This window comes from Zea mays, chromosome 6, assembly GCF_902167145.1.
Source record: "Zea mays cultivar B73 chromosome 6, Zm-B73-REFERENCE-NAM-5.0, whole genome shotgun sequence".
Classification (NCBI taxonomy): domain Eukaryota; kingdom Viridiplantae; phylum Streptophyta; class Magnoliopsida; order Poales; family Poaceae; genus Zea; species Zea mays.
This window is the reverse complement of record NC_050101.1, coordinates 120,583,902-120,601,870: the sequence shown is the minus strand read 5'-3', so window position 1 is coordinate 120,601,870 and position 17,969 is coordinate 120,583,902. Positions and strand designations below refer to the sequence as shown.

The 17,969-nt window shown below is 52.3% G+C and overlaps 1 long non-coding RNA gene across 1 annotated transcript; it reads right to left on the bottom strand.

The window, feature by feature from the left end:
• Positions 1-6,531: 6,531 nt before the first annotated feature.
• Positions 6,532-7,981, bottom strand: LOC103629881 (uncharacterized). The gene is made up of 5 exons (XR_554689.4): positions 7,834-7,981; positions 7,113-7,326; positions 6,948-7,017; positions 6,725-6,814; positions 6,532-6,626 (listed from the first exon to the last, which is right to left on the bottom strand). It is a non-coding gene; the product is annotated as an uncharacterized lncRNA (long non-coding RNA).
• Positions 7,982-17,969: the final 9,988 nt, after the last annotated feature.

Genomic DNA, 17,969 nt, shown 5'->3' with positions numbered 1-17,969 from the left:
GCGCGCATGAACTGGGTGTGTGACCGGGGTGTGGTGTGGTTTTAAGGCGAGAGACGAGACGAGGCGGCCGGAACGGGGGCGGGGACCGGATCGAGTACGTGACAACTGACAACAGCCGAGGCGTCATGCATCCAAGTACCCAAGCTAGCCAGAGTTTATTAGCTGTCTCTTATGATCATGACAAGAACCGTTTTAGTGTATCTCTGCTGCATGCCCTAATAATACGGTGTCGACCTGTGCACATATGCCCGAATGCCCGTGCAGCGGTTAATGTATGCATGCCTCTATGCGAAAACGATGTCTACTCGAAATCGCTATAAAGAATTGCAGCCGCACTGTCTATTTCGTTTTGAGTGTTCTACTGCTACCCAAGACGTACCTGTTGAATGTACGCCGATGATCTCGTTAGGAATAACCGAACTAAACCACTTTATTATAGAAGCACTTTGATATTATATGTGTGCACTTCAAAATTTAGGGAGGCTCTAAGTGAGGGTTCCATAGACTCGACAGTGGTAGGAGGCGCTGCCTCTGTCCCTAGTTAGGGCTCCTTTGAAACACAAGATTCTTAAAATGCAGAAATAGGAAAAACACATGATTATGATGTTTATCTATTGGAATCCTACATTAATTTATAATACAGAAAAGTCACAAAACATATGTTTAGATCATGCGCAAGAAAAAAAAACGTAGGAATGCAAGACACAACGGAAAGAAAATATAAGTGAGGTTAGACTTCATATTTATTTTCCTCTGAAATTGCTATATGGAGAATGTCATTCCATATAAATTTTAAAGAAATGGATAGGATTCAATCCTTTATTCTAAAGGCTCTCATAAAAAAATTCCATAGAAATTGAATCATCTATCTTCAAGAGAGACCCTAAACAAGGTTGTATTTTAAAATATAGGGCTTGGGACCATAAAACGACCTCCAACAGTCGCCATGTTTCATAAAAAATCATCAAACGATTATAGGGCTCAATCTCTCAGGTAGAAAATATAGTACCCCGTACATTAGAGCCCATCATTGTTTCCTCTTAATATACAATTAATTGTTTCCAAATAACATGATTTATTTTCTAAATATTATTATTTAAGGCCTAACGGTACAGTTGGAGTGAAGATTTTTTAGGCCCTAAATATTTTAAATGTGGTTCTGTTTTAATTTTTAGGGCTCTATTTTAGGGCCTCTTGTTGGATATGCTCTAAAATTCATTTGTTTTTCCTCCATTCCAAAGAAAGTTTAAACTATCCATGCGTCTAATTAAGCAAGGGCGAAGCTAGCTAGGCAATGGGTAGCAGAAATGCAACACCTTAGAGCTTCTCCAACAAGATGGCCCAATATAGTGTCCCTAAAATTAAAATATCACCTCATTTAAAGTGTTTAGGATACTAAAAACAAATTGCACTTCAACAGTTAAGCCTAAATCATGTATTTAGGAAGTAAATTCCATTACTAGGAAAGAAAATGTTAAGAACAATAATGTAGAAAATAAGGATATGGCACTAGTGTGGGGTGTAGTATATTTGTGTTACTTCATAATATGTCATATATTTTTCGATAAAAATATGTAAAATAGAACACTGTTGGAGATATTTTTATGAGTTGAGCTCTATATTTAAAGATACGACACTGATTTAAGATATTTTGGAGATAATATTAGGGCTTGTTTGGAAGTAAGTGTAATGAGGAGGATTGAAGGAGCTAGAATACCCCACTATTCAATTTTAAATAGTGAGGGATTTTAGCACCCTCAATTCTCTTCATTCCACTTGCTCCCAAACAAGTCCTTAGAGGTATATTTGGGAGGGGTATGTTTGGGAGAAGGGTAATGGAGAGGATTAGTGGTCTATTTAATTAGACATTATTCTTCTGTGCATTCCTATATATATACAGAAGTATAATTTTAAGATGCCAATTCAACACGTTCCAATGCCTTAGCTTACACCGTGGAGAGCAGGGCAAACATAATAATAAACCAGTATACTGTAGTCTATTGAAGTTTAACACTGTATATTTGGCAACCTTACAGATTCGTAGGAAACGATGGCTCATAGCCTGGCTCGTTAAGAAAACAACGTGGGTCTATTTAATTTTCAGTCGAGCTAGACCAACCCCTAACCATGTGGTTTTGGAGTTTTGTAGTTTTTTTTTGCTAAATGTTAGGGTTAGTTTAGAACCTTAATAGGGTGTTTGATTTGAAAATTAACACTAATACACAGAAGCTCTACAGTGTCGGTTGTGAATTTATTTTCACCGATATTTCTTAGGCGGGGTATTTCTTAGGCGGGCCAGTATGTCTCTCTGCATATGTATGTCACTGTTTCTGGGTTCTTGAAGGAGGCAGTATAGGAAACCTGGCATGCATGCATGGTTTTCAGGGAACGGTATGTGTGTGATGTGAGAGACACTGTCTGAGTCTGACTGACTGGCTACACTACCATAACCAGGTGGTCCTCTCTTGCCATGCATGCATGGGGTCGGCCGGTGGCGGGGACGTGTGCTTCATTGTCTGCTAGCTTGCCTGCTGCATGCTATATAGTATTGCAGCAGCTTGCTTGTCCCATGATTCAATGATTTATCTCTTGGTAGCAGGATGCATGCATCATGCGTGCATGGCTACTGTTGAATTGAAGGTCCCGCGCCGCGCGCCTTTACATTGCTCTGAGCCTCTGACGGCATCTGAACTCTGTTGCTTGATAGTTCCCTTTGTTCCGGTATTTGATCATTCTTGGTGCTGTCTTCGATCGATGGGACGGGAAGCTTTTTGTGGGATCTCTACGTATGTGTGTCGTTGCATGCAAACTTTCGTCGTCGGTCGATCGATCATCGATGCATGCTTGCTTTGCATTGCATTGCATTGCTGGAATGGAATTGTCTTGTCTCTTTCGCCTTTTGCTGCATGCATGCTCGCTTAAAGGGTCCTCCAATGATTTTTTTTCCCGGCCTTTGAAGCAGTGGTAGTACTGAAACATCCTGCCTGCTGTGGACTTTCAAGCGTCGTCATCGATCAGCACGTACGGCGGCAGCCAGCAGCATCCGGACGAACGTCTTGATTTGGCCCTGCGGCAGCGTCGTCATCGATCAGCACGTACTACGGTCTACGGTGGTGTACCAGCGCGCGCGCGCCAATTACCTCGGTGACCTCTAGAGGTGTAGTAGTGTAGTATGGGTTTATACCAGCTTCTACTAGCTAGGTGATGCATGGTGGTCAAGCTGGCACCGGTGAAGTGCAGACTTATATTTCCAACCTACTCCTCTGTTTCCCGTCTTTCTGCGACAGTACGTAGTCATCCTGACTATCGAGTAGTGAGAGGCTGCTGCATTGCCTGCAGGCATGCTCGCCAGCAAGAACGTGCTAGCAAGCAAGCAGTGTAACTTGGTCGTCAGTACTTGCATTGCATCGCTCTAGCTGGCGGATGGAGCAGGTGGCCTGGAGATTAGAGCGCCGGCCGGTTGATCGGCCAGCACACTGCACGATCTGCTAGCTTCTTCCCTGCCGGGCCGGGCGGGATACGGCGAGAGGAGGGCCGGCCGGCCGCCATCGCGCCGCGCCCACGGCCGCTAGCTGCATGCTGGAGCTGGACACACAGTGCGCGTTGCGTCCGTACGTGAAGCAAGCAAGGGGATGCCCGCCCGCGCATGGAAATACGTGCGGGAATGGGGAATCGATCAGTCGCGCCGCGCCGCGCGTGCTTCCTCTCTCGAGCTCCCGACTGGTTCAGACCGTCCGCCTCGGTTTCGGCGGAGGGCAGGGTATGGGCGCACGCATGTAGCTGATGATGACGATGGATGCGCGTGTGCTCGTTCATTGTACGCACGCACGCACGCCACCGCCCCTCCCCAATTACCATCGAATTCAGTTCACAAACTGTTTGGAAAGCATGCACCATGCATGCTAACTGTTACTAAATTCCAACCGCGATGAATCACGTTCAGAAACAGTCTAGTTTTTTTTTTGCCTTGTGGGCTCTAAAATAAACTTAACGTTAGGGGGCTCTATTTGAACATCACTATATAGTACGTGTGCACCCTAGGTATTTTTCGCGTGCCCTACCTACCCAACCTATTGCAAAGAGTTTTGCAATCTAGAGTCAATTCTATATCTATTATCCTAAGCTAATAATCTAGGGGAGTGGCCCCAGGCATGTCACAGGGGTTCCTAGGTGAACACTTCAACATTGAGCCTACTAGAGAGGAAGATGGCAAGCAAGAGTTCTTATTTTTGCTATTATATTCCTACTAATAATGCGGGTCGTTTGGGAGACTTTTCCACAAATTTGCATGACTTTGGTGGGAACAAAGTCGAGCACCAATTGTCGCAAACCACCTTCAAAGTTCATGGGGCAAGTCTGAGAAGGTTTGAGGGCCATTGAGCCCCTAGAGGGTGTGACTGGTTGCAACTTCAAGACCCCCATGGTAGGGCCCCCTACTAGTGGCTCTAACTTAGAGCCATACTCCATGATGGTGTGCAGCTTTTCAATTGCCACCGTGGCTAAACGATCATAGGGGACAGAGATAATGCCCTTGGGCCCAGGGGTGAAGCTACATTGTAGCTTGTACTAGATCAGGCGGCGCCCCTTCGGGCGCCCTATCCAGCAGAAAGAAAAACAAAGCAGAACAACAAAGCAATAAATTATTTAGCACAATTGCTGCTTCAAAGATTGAATCTATGAATCTATTTATTGTGAGACACGCAGAACAACAAAGCAATTGGCAAACCAAACACATAAAGAGACTGGACATAATGATGCTATCAAACTGGAATTACAAAAAAACCTTCATTTGTTGTACAATTAGACCACAAACAAAATGAATTGCAATAAAAGCATAAACCAGAGCACATATATCTAGCTATATTGATACACATTTCCAAGATACACAATGCTTCAGTAACCTGTATAGAAAATGAGTTACATGCATGATTTCGAAACAATGATTTTGAAGATGTCAAGTTTTATCAGGAAACTTCTAGCATAAATTTATTGAAATGTTCTCCATATTTAAAATTTTGGTTTTCTAATCTCTTTCAGCACAGTCTAATGCTGTCACTAAGTTAAACTAAAAAATCTAGCGAGTTTTCAACCGACTGGGAATCGTTTTCCATATAGAAAATATTGTTATTGACCACTTTCATCCATATATGATTCTTTTCAGTTGAGGGACAATCAGGGATGAGGTTGTTCATTAAAGCACTTTAGGTTTCTGTGTACCTAGTGCATCCCAGAACACGAAAAGAATGTGTGGTGGGTTGTGCGAACAATATTGACATCTCTTTAAAACCCAGAAACAAGAGTAGCCATGGACTGACTAATCAAGGTTTAATAATTGCAGAAAACTGTTGATTACCAGTTGAATGAACATGTAGACCTTTCTATCTAAACAAGCGAATGAACATGACAGTGTGGATAATGGAAAATATGCATTTCATGGCGTGTTCATTCATGAACCTAATTCATGAAATTCCAAAGTCAAAAAAGGGTTGCTTGTTTGTCTCTTTTGTTGCTAGCACTTCTGGCCGAGGTCCATCCCAAAACATATTTCAGAGGAAATGAACAGAAACCTGAGGGAATAAATCAACTAATTAAGCAGCGATGCAGATTTTGTCTAGGTTCAAGTTTTCCACAAAAAATGTGTGACAATAAATGCAGCTGAACATAAATTAGCTAAAACTCCTAAGTCATGTGCACACATGTTAAAGAGCACTAAAAGGGTGAATAATGCAACACATGTATCAGATGAAATCCTTGCTTAAGACAGTTAACCTTGAACTTTAAAGTGTTTTTTTCTGGATATGGTTGCAGGAAATTGGTGGTTTGTATTATGTATGCTCCCTTTGTTAAATAGACTTTAGCTAAAGCATGGTTCAGCCAATTATAGGTCCATCAACAAGTAGTGGTTGCACAGACAACAAATGGTATATACTCTATAATGTTCCAATATTCCCAACATATCATCATTTTTTCTGTTTTATTGAATTTCACTTTGGTAAATGGCAGGCCTGACGGGGCTTTGATAGCGCACATTTGATCATACTGGCAACAATGGTAAGTAGTTAGTGATGTAGTGTTAATTTATTCAGGAGAGCTGATTTGTTTGTCCATACAAAACATGAAAATTTCGCTGTGTAGCAGTTACCTAAGCGCAAGCTACAATTTACCAGCGAATGGAAAAAAAACAAGGAAACAAGGAAGTTCAAATTTTAACTTGAAAAGTAAAATATTTCGTCGATGAAACCAAAAAAACAAACTAACTACATAATGATGAATTATTGGAACAGAAAAATAGTAGATGCATATATAGTTTTAAAGTCCCGTTGATATGTTTGTTTCAAGTACATAAGTTGAATTTCATATTGTATTACAATGTTACTAAACGATGGATTTCTTATAAAAAATTGAGAAAAATCAGCAACACTTTTAAAATTGTCATGGTAGATGCCAAGAATTCTAGGCACAGACCTCAAAAAGGATTTACCAAACCAAAGTAGTTTACCAAACCAACCTAATTCGATGCCATGTACCAATATGCTTACCTAATGAATTCCACTTTCATGAGCGAACACATTGGCACCAACAATAGCTTTATGTGGCTGCACGTGAAGTCCACTATGCTCTTGCACCTATAATAGTTAGAGAATTTGTGCCAGAATTTCAGTCATCTGAAATATGTATAAGAGACCCAAAGGAAAAAAAGGAAGACATGAAAGTATTATTGTACCATTTTGCTCGTCAAAGTGATATGTCGGGAATCGATTCCAGTATAGAGACCATCTAACAGTTCTCTGCGGCATTTAATTGCCATGACAACCTGAAACAGAGGTCAAAAAATATTTAGACATGTAAAAACACCCAACCAGACGAATTCAAATTCCTCTCCAAAACCCATCAGACTATTTTGTAAGGTATTGTCAGCAGATAATGCGACCAGGACATCAGCTCACCTCCTCCAAAGAAGCATTTCCAGCCCTTTCACCAATTAACCTCTAACTGTCGTGCTCCTGCACGAGCGCCCTAAAGTTAAGTCAAAGTAGTAGCCTCATTAAGATCAGACCAATGATAATAAATTACACAAAAATATAAATAAATAAACAAGGAAAAGGTAGTACCGCAAGTGTGTTGGCAGTCGCAAGACCAAGGTCATTCTGACAATGAGTGGAAATGATAGCCTTTTCAATTCCAGGAGTGTTTGCCCTTATATCAGCAATCAACTTTCCAAATTCATAAGGAAGATTGTATCCGACAGTGTCCGGGATATTGAGAGTCGTAGCTCCAGCTTTTATGACTTCCCCTAGAATATGATACAAGAACTCTCTATTTGACCTGGAGGGAGAAGTGAATTTTTATCATTGCATCGCAAAAAATAGGATCGTTGTTTTTGTAAATAAATACTATGAAATTCTGTTGAAGGTGTCCCAGCATGAGGTAAGCCATCAGCATTCCTTTTGCACCAGTAAATTGTCCAACCCCCCACCCCACCCCCCAAAAAATGTTGAAGGTGTCACAGGGCTAAACATGGCACCAAACTTTCAGTAAATACTAACAAGCAACTATTGTTATCCTGTTTTGATGCTAAGAAACACTAGTCTGCATACTATACGAAGGTGAATGTTTATTAGGCGTGCATCACTTTGTCTCAAAATTCTGTTTGACTAAATTGGGATTGTTTTTTGTCCGTGCGAGATTACTTGTTGATTTGTGAACTTCAATTAGATGAATTGGAAACCTTAAAGCAGCTTACACTTCCCTAGGTATTCAGATTCGTAAAATGCAGCTAAAAAATGAACGAAGATGGCAAGGATAACAACTGATTTGGCAACAACACTATACCTGCCGGCGTCCTCGGGGCTGAACTCGACGTCAGTGCATCCGAGGCTGCGGGCGTAAGCCACCATCTCCCTGGCAATGGTGACCACCTGGTCGGGCGTCTTCCTGAGCTTATGCTGCATGTGAATGTCGCTGGTGGCGATGAAGGTGTGGATCTGTTCTCAAGAAGGGTAACCAAGCTCTCACCTAATCTCTCTCTAGCAAGGCTTTCCAATTATGCGCCTCGACATGGGCCTTCACAGATTTTAGGGGCGACTCCGAGAAGCAGTACAAGCGGCAGCGACGATCTAGCTCCTGCTCCAGGTACGCGTTGACGAGGTGGAGCAGATGCGCGCCTAAGGACTCCATCGACGATGGCACGGTTACGCGCCTAGGGACCCATCGACGGTGGCACGGGGGACAGTAGGGTAGGTGTTGTGTATGTGGAGAGGGCGCGACGACGGGGAAGGAGGCAGTGCGGCGGCCCCGGCCTGGCTGTGCCGTTGGCGAAGGCAGAGCGGAGGGGCGCGACCGTAGAGGAGGCGGAGAGGGGTGGCGCGTGGTCGTGGAGGCGGCGGTGCACGGTCGAGGAGGAAGCAGCAAGGGGATAGACGCTCGGGAGGGAGGGAGAGAGAGTACGCAGTGCAGAGATACGGTGGGAGGAGACCAAATGTCGAAATCCATATTCTGCCAACGGTATTTGGCTTCCGCCCATGGTATTTGGCTTCTGCGAAGTGAGAACATGTCTGTGGGCTGCGTGCGTGACGTGTCCAACGCCGGTACCCAATCGTACCCCAGAAACGCGGGGAGGGACTAAAAACCTTGCGTCTTTTAACTAGAAGTAATGTGCACATGCAGCTCCCCCACCCCCCAAAAAAAATCTAAAACCGGTTATAATAGTCAAAATTTCACCATATATGCATCACCCCATTTCATCCCTATGCACCCAAAAGAGAGGTGCACCCCCTTATATTTGCTCTAGCTTCGCCTTGAGCCTTAACATCTTGAAGACCAGGTAATCATAATTAGAGGCCACTGTAAACCTATAGAGCATGCAACACTCGAGGATGGCCTTATTATAGCACAAATGGAGTTTGACGATGGTGAATTCCACATACTCGATGCGGAAATTCTCCTCGATGCCAAAGGTCACGGTAACTTGATGGTGCCAATAGGGAGATCATCTTGTCAAAGGTACAAATTGTCCCCGTTTGTTTCAGCTTGTTTTTAGCTTATGGCCACCAGAAGCTGTTGCAGACAGCCAAATCCCTAGCTTTTCAAAATGCTTCTACGAGAATCACTTTAGTCAAAATTGTCCAAAATCAACGTGAACATAGTGTCGGCGTTTCGAGACTGGGGGGTCCCTTGGGCCGACGAGTGAGTGTCGCCGCGTGCCCCAGCCCAGATGGGTCGAGCGCGAGGGCGAGCGCGAAGGGGGGAGAGCGAGGCGGCCGGAGACCGGCGTGAGAGAGGTGGGAATCCAGCGGCCTTCGTGTTCGTCCCGCGCCCAGGTCGGGTGCGCTTGCAGTAGGGGGTTACAAGCGTCCACGCGGGTGAGGGAGCGAGCGGCTTCCAAGCGAGCGCCTGTCTCGTCCTCGTCCCCGCGCGGCCAACCCTCTCTAAGAGGGCCCTGGTCCTTCCTTTTATAGGCGTAAGGAGAGGATCCAGGTGTACAATGGGGGGTGTAGCAGAGTGCTACGTGTCTAGTGGGGGAGAGCTAGCGCCCTAAGTACATGCCGATGTGGCAGCCGGAGAGATTTTGGCACCCAGCTGGTGTGATGTCGTGGCCGTCGGAGGAGCGATGGAGCCTGGCGGAGGGACAGCTGTCGGAGCGGTTGAGTCCTTGCTGACGTCCTCTTGCTTCCGTAAGGGGGCTGAGAGCCGCCGTCGTCACAGAGCATGCGTGGCGCCATCATTGCCTATCTGGCGGAGCTAGCCAGATGGGACACCGGTCTTGTTCCCTGCGGCCCGAGTCAGCTCGGGGTAGGGTGATGATGGCGCTTCCTGTTGACGCGGCTGGCCTGTGCCCTAGGTTGGGCGATGTGGAGGCTCCTCCGAAGCCGAGGTCGAGTCTGTCTTCCATGGCCGAGGCCGAGTCCGAGCCCCTGGGTCGGGCGAGGCGGAGGTCGTCGGCAGAGGCCAGGGCGGAGTCTGAGCCCTGGGGTCGGGCGAAGCGGAGTTCGTCGTCTTCTGGGGCTGAGCCTGAGTCCGAGCCCTGGGTCGGGCGGAGCGGAGTTCGCCGTCTTCCGGGACTTAGCCCGAGTCCGAGCCCTGGGTCGGGCGAAGCGGAGTTCGCCGTCTTCTGGGACTTAGCCCGAGTCTGAGCCCTGGGTCGGGCGGAGCGGAGTTCGTCGTCTTCTGGGACTTAGCCCGAGTCCGAGCCCTGGGTCGGGCGGAGCGGAGTTCACCGTCTTCCGGGACTTAGCCCGAGTCCGAGCCCTGGGTCGGGCGGAGCGGAGCTTCCTATGGTGCCTTTGGCAGGGCCTGACTGCCTGTCAGTCTCACTCTGTCAAGTGACACTGCAATCGGAGTGGCGCAGGCGGCGCTGTCCTTCTGTCAGGCCGGACAGTGGAGCGGCGAAGTGACGGTGGTCACTTCGGCTCTGCCGGGGGGCGCGCGTCAGGATAAAGGTGTCAGGCCACCTTTGCGTTAAATGCTCTTGCGATTTGGTCGGTCGGTGCGGCGATTTAGTCAGGGTTGCTTCTTAGCGAAGGCAGGGCCTCGAGCGAGCCGGAAATAAGTTCGCCGTCGGAGGGGGGCCTCGGGCGAGACGGAAATCCTCCGGGGTCGGCTGCCTTTGTCCGAGGCTAGGCTCGAGCGAGGCGTGATCGAGTTGCTCGAATGGACTGATCCCTGACTTAATCGCACCCATCAGGCCTTAGCAGCTTTATGTTGATGGGGGTTACCAGCTGAGAATTAGGAGTCTTGAGGGTACCCCTAATTATGGTCCCCGACAGTAGCCCCCGAGCCTCGAAGGGAGTGTTAGCACTCGCTTGGAGGCTTTCGTCGCACTTTTTTGCAAGGGGACCAGCCTTTCTCGGTTGCATTTTGTTCCGGTGGGTGCGCGCGAGCGCACCCGCCGGGTGTAGCCCCCGAGGCCTCGGAGGAGTGGTTTCACTCCTTCGAGGTCTTAATGCCTCGTGTAATGCTTCGGCTGGTCTGGTTGTTCCCTCATGCGAGCTGGCCGTAGCCCGGGTGTACGGTCGGGTCCCAAGTTTTCGGGCTGGTATGTTGACGCTGTCAACGGTTCGGCCGGAGCCGGGTTTGCGAGAGCAGCCCCCGAGCCTCTGCACAGGGCGAGAGGGCGATCAGGGACAGACTCGGCTTTTTCACATACGCCCCTGCGTCGCCTTTCCGCAAGGAGGAGGGGGGAAAGCGCCATGTTGCCCTCGATGGGCGCCGAACATGGTGTCTCCAGTGAGCTGCGAGCGGGTAATCCGAGTGGACGTCCGTGCCCCGTTCGTTAGGGTCGGCTAGGGGCCCAGAGGCACGCCCAAAAGTACCTGTGGGTGATCTGCCGGACCCGGTCCCCTGGCGACGGGGTCCGAGGGCTCGATGCCTCCCTCTGATGGGATTCCGTTACAAGATCGCTCCCGCTGGTCTCGGAAATGTCCTAGGGTACCTCAGGAGCGCAGCCCGAGCCTTGGTTATGTATCGAACGTACCCATGGTCATCCCTCGCTCGGCGTCTGAGGCGGCTGTGAACCCTTCGGGGGCCAGCCTTCGAACCCCTGATCAGTAATGGGCGCTGAGCCCGAGTAGCCTGAGGCGGCCGTGGAACCCTTCGGGGGACCGACCTTCGAACCTCTGACCAGTAGCGGGTGTAGGGCCCGCGTGATCTGAGGCGGCTGTCGAACCCTTTGGGGGGCCAGCCTTCGAACCTCTGATCAGTAGGGGGGCTCGGAGCCCGGTTCCTTCACGGGGAAGGATCCTTTTCGGGGTATCCCCCTTTCCCGGTCCCTGCTGCAAGAGAGAGAGAAAGAGGAAAAAAGGAAAAGGATACGAAATCGAATGACGCGTCGTACCTTTACTGACACGGTCATTATGGCGAAGGCGAAGCGTCGCTCGCTTCTCCTGCCAGAGGCGCTGCCTGTCCCGCCGCGGAGTTAATGCGACGGGGCGAGTGGTTGGCGGGGCGGCCGTTGCGCGTGCGCGAGCCGTTCGAGGAACGGATCACGGGCGCGTTGTCTTCACGCCGTGAGAGGGGGTTCTCTTGCTGCCCCCGGATGGGACGTGAGCTTGGCTGACGACGTGACCGCTGCTCCCGCCCGCCTGCCACCGTCATTACTGCCGGCCCATTTTTGGCTGCATTGACCGTCGCGCCAGGCTGGCGCTGCTGGGTCGTGCGCTGGGTCGCCTCGAGTCGCGGTATTGGTTCCGCCATCGAGGAGGCGCGGTGGTGGCGCAAGTGGCGGTGCAGTTGCATGCACGAAGCAGTCGACGCGCTGGTTGCGTGATGCGTGGGCCTGGGCCTCCATGCTGGACGTGTCGGGAGTCGGAGAAGCGCATCCACTTGGCGCGGTTGCATGCCGCCTGCATGGCCGCCCGCCCCTTTCGCCCGTTGGTCTGGGCAAAAGTGGAGGGTCACTTGTAACCGCTGGGCGGTCGTGCGCACCGCGCGCGGCGGTTTGGCTTCTTCTGCTCTGAGCCGGTTTGCATGACGTGTGGGACCCAGCCCCCGCGCCGCAGGGGGGGGACCTTGGAGTGTGTTGGAGAAGACTCAGCCCGCGACGGTTGGGGGCGCAAGTAGGGAGAGTCGCCTTTAAAAGGAGGGTGACCCCCTTTGGAAGGCGACCATGTCTTCGCGCTCCCTTATGCATCGCGTCTTTCCATCTTCCAAGCCCCCGGATGGGGGATACCCGCCGTCTTTCCGCCTCATTGTTGGAGGAACGCAACTCCGCGGGAGTTGGTACCTTTCAGCCATCGTTCGGCTTCAAGGATTTTCATCAGCCAGCCCGGCTGTACCCCCCGCTGGCGGTCACCCAAGACGGTGACCACCAGCCCCTGGGTGGGGAGAAGCAAGCCGGGCTGTGATCTTGGTCCCCCCCTCAGCTTCAAGGATGTTCATCATCCTTGCTGGGGTGGAGGCCGGGCTGAGCCGGAGCTCTACCTCCCGCGCGGGTTTGTGGGTCACCCTCTCCTGCGGCGTTTGAGGGAGAGGGCGCTCACTGGCCATGCGGGTGGCCCGGACTTCGACAACGCGGGGCTGGTCGACGGCGGGCGTCGTCACCCCCAGCGTGTCGAGCTCGTCGGCTTGGCTCCCGGTGGCCTCTCCTGCCGGAAGGCGGCTGCCGCACCGTGTGCACGGGAGGTCCGCCCAAGGTGTCGCGCGCTGCTAGGGCGGCGTTCGTGTTCTGGGGTGGTCCTGCCTTTGCACCGGTATGGCGCCTCCACGCGGAGGTCAGTGCCCCACTCGTCCGGGAGGATTCGAGTGGGGATCTGCCGGAGGGCTGATGGCGCCCGCCGTCGGTGCCGAGGCGGAGGCGGCTCGAGAAGTCCCCGTCGCCGACGGGATCACCGCCACCATCCGCGCTTCGGGCCTCCGGCTCTTTGTACTTGTCCTCGCCCCCCGAGCGTCGGCGTGGGCGAGGGCAAGATCGCAGCAGCGCCCACCCTGAGGCCTGCGCTACTGCAGTTCGGCCACCCGGAGCGGGGGTCGTTGTCGTCGTAGTCAGAGCGGGCGGCGGCGAGCCGCCCGTCAGTCTTCTGTTGCTCCGCAGGCCCTCCCCCATCGAGTGGGGTTGTTCGTACCTGTGGAGGGGGAACCAGAGTTCCGTTTGTGATGGCACTTTGAATGCCAGTGTTTTTGTACATTATGGCTGTCGAGGCCTGGACTTGTATGTAATTTTGGCACGGAGCCGTGTTTTTTCCTCATTTTCGAGCACTAAGACTCGCCTGTTGGTTGTCTGAACCGCTTCACCAAGCATGAGTCGCCCCGTGTCAAGGTGACGAGTGAGGTATCCGTATCCCGGAGGCGTAGGAGTCCCTCGGCTCAGTCGGCCTTGTTGTCTGAAGCTTCTCTAGCTTAGTTAAAGGGACCCCTTGGCCGCTCTTCGATGAGCCGAGGCCAGGGGTAGCGATATCAGCATGAACAGGGGCGGAGTTGGCTCAAAAATGAAACCTGGTTGGCCGGAGCCTAGCCAGGTCGTCCGCTGGCGGGACCAATGCTGGAGTTGACCAGCCGAAGCCTCGGGTCGGGCTGGCGCCCTCTGAGGACGGCTGGCCGAGGCCCTGGGGCGACCGGATGAGCCGCCTGCTCAGGCCGGATTCCTGGAGAAGACCCCGGCAGCGATTGCCCGGGTGTGGCGATGACGTCGTCCTTCGGAGTGGAAATCCTCGGACCGCGTCGCCGTCCGAGGCTAGGTCGGACCTCGCCGAAGGTGTCGTCGATGCCGAGGGTGCTGCTGCCCCCTTCTAGCGTCAAGACCCGAGCCTGCAGGATCAGATTGTCTTGTAGCGTGTGTCTCCTGCGGCCGCTGAGGCCAGAACCACACACCCTCGCTGTGTTGTAAAGCTGCGTCTCTTTTCCTCTTGTTTCGAGTATCTGGACTTTTTTGTCGGTAACAGGGTTGTTTGTGCGAGCGAGAGTTGCTTCTCGCGGAAGGTGATGAGTGAGGTATCCGTATCCCGGAGGCGTGGGAGTCCCTCGGCTCGGTCGGCCTTGCCGCTTACGTGCACTTTCACCCGTCCATGAGGCTCTGTCACCTACTCAGTCAAGAAGGCTCGAAGGATCGCTTCGGCAGAAGAGCTTTCGAACGTGAAGACTTGTTCGGTCCGCGGAACCACTTATCCGAACGTGAGTTACTTATCGCAGAAGGTGATGAGTGAGGTATCCGTATCCCGGAGGCGTAGGAGTCCCTCGGCTCGGTCAGCCTTGGCTGCTTACGTGTACTCCGTCGTTTTCAGGATCCACTTTTCGAAGCAGTCAAAAAGCACGAAAGATATTCTGGCTGAAGAGATCTTTTTTCGAGGAAAATTTCAACGCAGAGGGGGTTCCCCCCTTTTAGCCCCCGAGGGAGGGTCGGGCTTTGCTGAGGCGAGGCCGACCCTTCCTTGATGACTAAACTTTGCGTGGGTGCGAGGTATATGAACAACTTGAAAACATCTTAAGGGTAGAAGCGATATAGCTGTTGGATGTTCCAAGCGTTGTTGTATACCTCGCCTTGGCTGTTGGCCAGCTTGTACGTTCCGGGCTTCAGAACCTTGGCGATGACGAATGGTCCCTCCCAGGGGGGCGTGAGCTTGTGCCTCCCTCGGGGGTCTTGTCGCAGCCGAAGCACTAGGTCGCCCACCTGGAGGTCTCGAGACCGGACCCCTCGGGCGTGGTAGCGTCGCAGGGACTGCTGGTACCGCGCCGAGTGTAGTAAGGCCTTGTCCTGAGCCTCTTCCAGCTGGTCCAGCGAGTCTTCTCGGCTAGCTTGGTTGCTTTGATCGCTGTAGGCCCTCGTCCTCGGGGAGCCGTATTCCAGGTCTGTGGGCAAGACGGCCTCAGCCCCGTAGACTAGGAAGAACGGCGTGAAACCCGTGGCTCGGCTCGGCATTGTCCTCAGGCTCCAGACCACCGAGGGGAGTTCCTTCATCCATCGCTTGTCGAACTTGTTGAGGTCGTTGTAGATTCGAGGCTTGAGCCCTTGTAGGATCATGCCGTTGGCACGCTCTACTTGCCCATTTGACATGGGATGAGCCACGGCGGCCCAGTCCACCCGGATGCGGTGATCCTCGCAGAAGTCCAAGAACTTCCTGCCAGTGAATTGGGTGCCGTTGTCGGTGATGATGGAGTTCGGGACCCCGAAGCGATGGATGATGTTGGTGAAGAACGCCACCGCCTGCTCGGACCTGATGCTGTTCAGAGGTCGGACCTCGATCCACTTGGAGAATTTGTCGATGGCGACCAGCAGGTGCGTGTAGCCTCCGGGCGCCTTCTGCAAAGGGCCGACAAGGTCTAGACCCCACACAGCAAAGGGCCAGGTGATGGGTATCGTCTGCAGAGCCTGAGCGGGCAGGGTGGTCTGCTTCGCATAGAATTGACACCCTTCGCAGGTGCGGACAATTCTAGTGGCGTCAGCCACCGCCGTTGGCCAGTAGAAGCCTTGTCGGAAAGCATTCCCGACAAGGGCTCGAGGCGCTGCGTTATGGCCGCAAGCCCCCGAGTGTATCTCCCGCAGGAGTTCCTGACCCTCGGTGACGGAGATGCATCGCTGGAGGATGCACGAGGGGCTGCGGTGGTAGAGCTCCTTCTCTTCGCCCAGCAAGACGAACGACTTGGCGCGCCGCGCCACCCGCCGAGCCTCGGCTCGGTCGAGGGGTAGCTCTCCTTGTTGGAGATATTGCAGGTACGGGGTCTGCCAGTTTCGATCAGGCGTGGCCCCGCTTCGCTCCTCCTCGATGTGCAGTGCCTCACCCTCGGAGGCCGAGGGTGCCTCGGGCTGAACCGAGGGCGCCTCGGGCCGAGCTGAGGGTGCCTCGGGCTGTGCCGAGGGTACCTCGGGCTGGACCGAGGGTACCTCGGACTCGGGCGTGTCATCGATCTTGACGGAGGGTTGATGCAGATCCCGGGAGAAGACGTCCGGGGGAACCGTTGTTCGCCCCGAGGCTATTTTAGCCAGCTCGTCTGCAGTCTCGTTGTAGCGCCGAGCGATGTGGTTAAGCTCGAGCCCGTAGAACTTGTCTTCCAGGCGCCGAACCTCATCGCAGTAGGCCTCCATTTTCGGGTCGCGGCAGTGGGAGTTCTTCATGACTTGGTCGATGACGAGCTGCGAGTCACCACGGGCGTCGAGGCGCCAGACCCCTAGCTCGATGGCGATCCGCAACCCGTTGACCAGAGCCTCATACTCAGCCACATTGTTGGACGCCGGGAAATGGAGGCGTAGCACATAGCGTAGGTGTTTCCCGAGGGGCAAGATGAAGAGTAGGCCCGCGCCGGCTCCCGTCTTCATCAGCGACCCGTCGAAAAACATGGTCTAGAGCTCCGGTTGGATCGGAGCCATCGGTAGTTGGGTGTCGACCCATTCGGCTACGAAGTCCGCCAAGACCTGGGACTTGATGGCCTTCCGAGGGGCGAACGAGATTGTCTCGCCCATGATTTCCACCGCCCACTTTGCAATCCTGCTCGAGGCCTCTCGGCACTGGATGATCTCCCCCAGGGGGAAGGATGACACCATAGTTACCGGATGAGACTCGAAGTAGTGTCGCAACTTTCGCCGTGTCAGGATCACTGCATATAGCAGCTTCTGAACTTGTGGGTAGCGGATCTTGGTTTCGGACAGTACCTCGCTGACGAAGTAAACTGGCCTCTGAACGGGCAATGCATGCCCCTCTTCTTGCCTCTCGACCACAATCGCGGCGCTAACCACCTGAGTGGTCGCGGCGACGTAGACCAAGAGGGCTTCTCCGGCAGCTGGAGGCACCAAGATAGGCGCCTTCGTGAGGAGCGCCTTTAAGTTCCCGAGAGCTTCTTCGGCCTCAGGGGTCCAAGTGAAGCACTCGGCCTTCCTTAAGAGGCGGTACAGAGGCAGACCTCTTTCGCCGAGGCGTGAGATGAAGCGGCTCAGAGCCGCGAGACATCCCATGACCCTCTGTACGCCTTTTAAGTCCTTGATGGGCCCCATACTAGTGATGGCTGCGATCTTCTCCGGGTTGGCTTCGATGCCCCGCTCGGAGACGATGAACCCCAAGAGCATGCCTCGGGGCACCCCGAAGACACACTTCTCGGGATTGAGCTTGACGCCTTTTGCCTTGAGACATCGGAATGTCACTTCAAGGTCGGAAAGGAGGTCGGAAGCTTTCCTTGTCTTGACTACGATGTCATCGACGTAGGCTTCGACCGTGCGGCCAATGTGTTCGCCGAACACATGGTTCATGCACCGCTGGTACGTCGCGCCCGCATTCCTCAAGCCGAACGGCATGGTGACATAGCAGTACATGCCGAAGGGCGTGATGAAAGAAGTCGCGAGCTGGTCGGACTCTTTCATCCTGATTTGATGATACCCTGAGTAGGCATCGAGGAAAGACAGGGTTTCGCACCCAGCGGTGGAATCCACGATTTGATCGATGCGAGGCAGAGGGTAGGGAACCTTCGAACATGCTTTGTTGAGACCAGTGTAGTCTACACACATCCGCCATTTCCCCCCTTTCTTTCTCACAAGCACAGGGTTGGCAAGC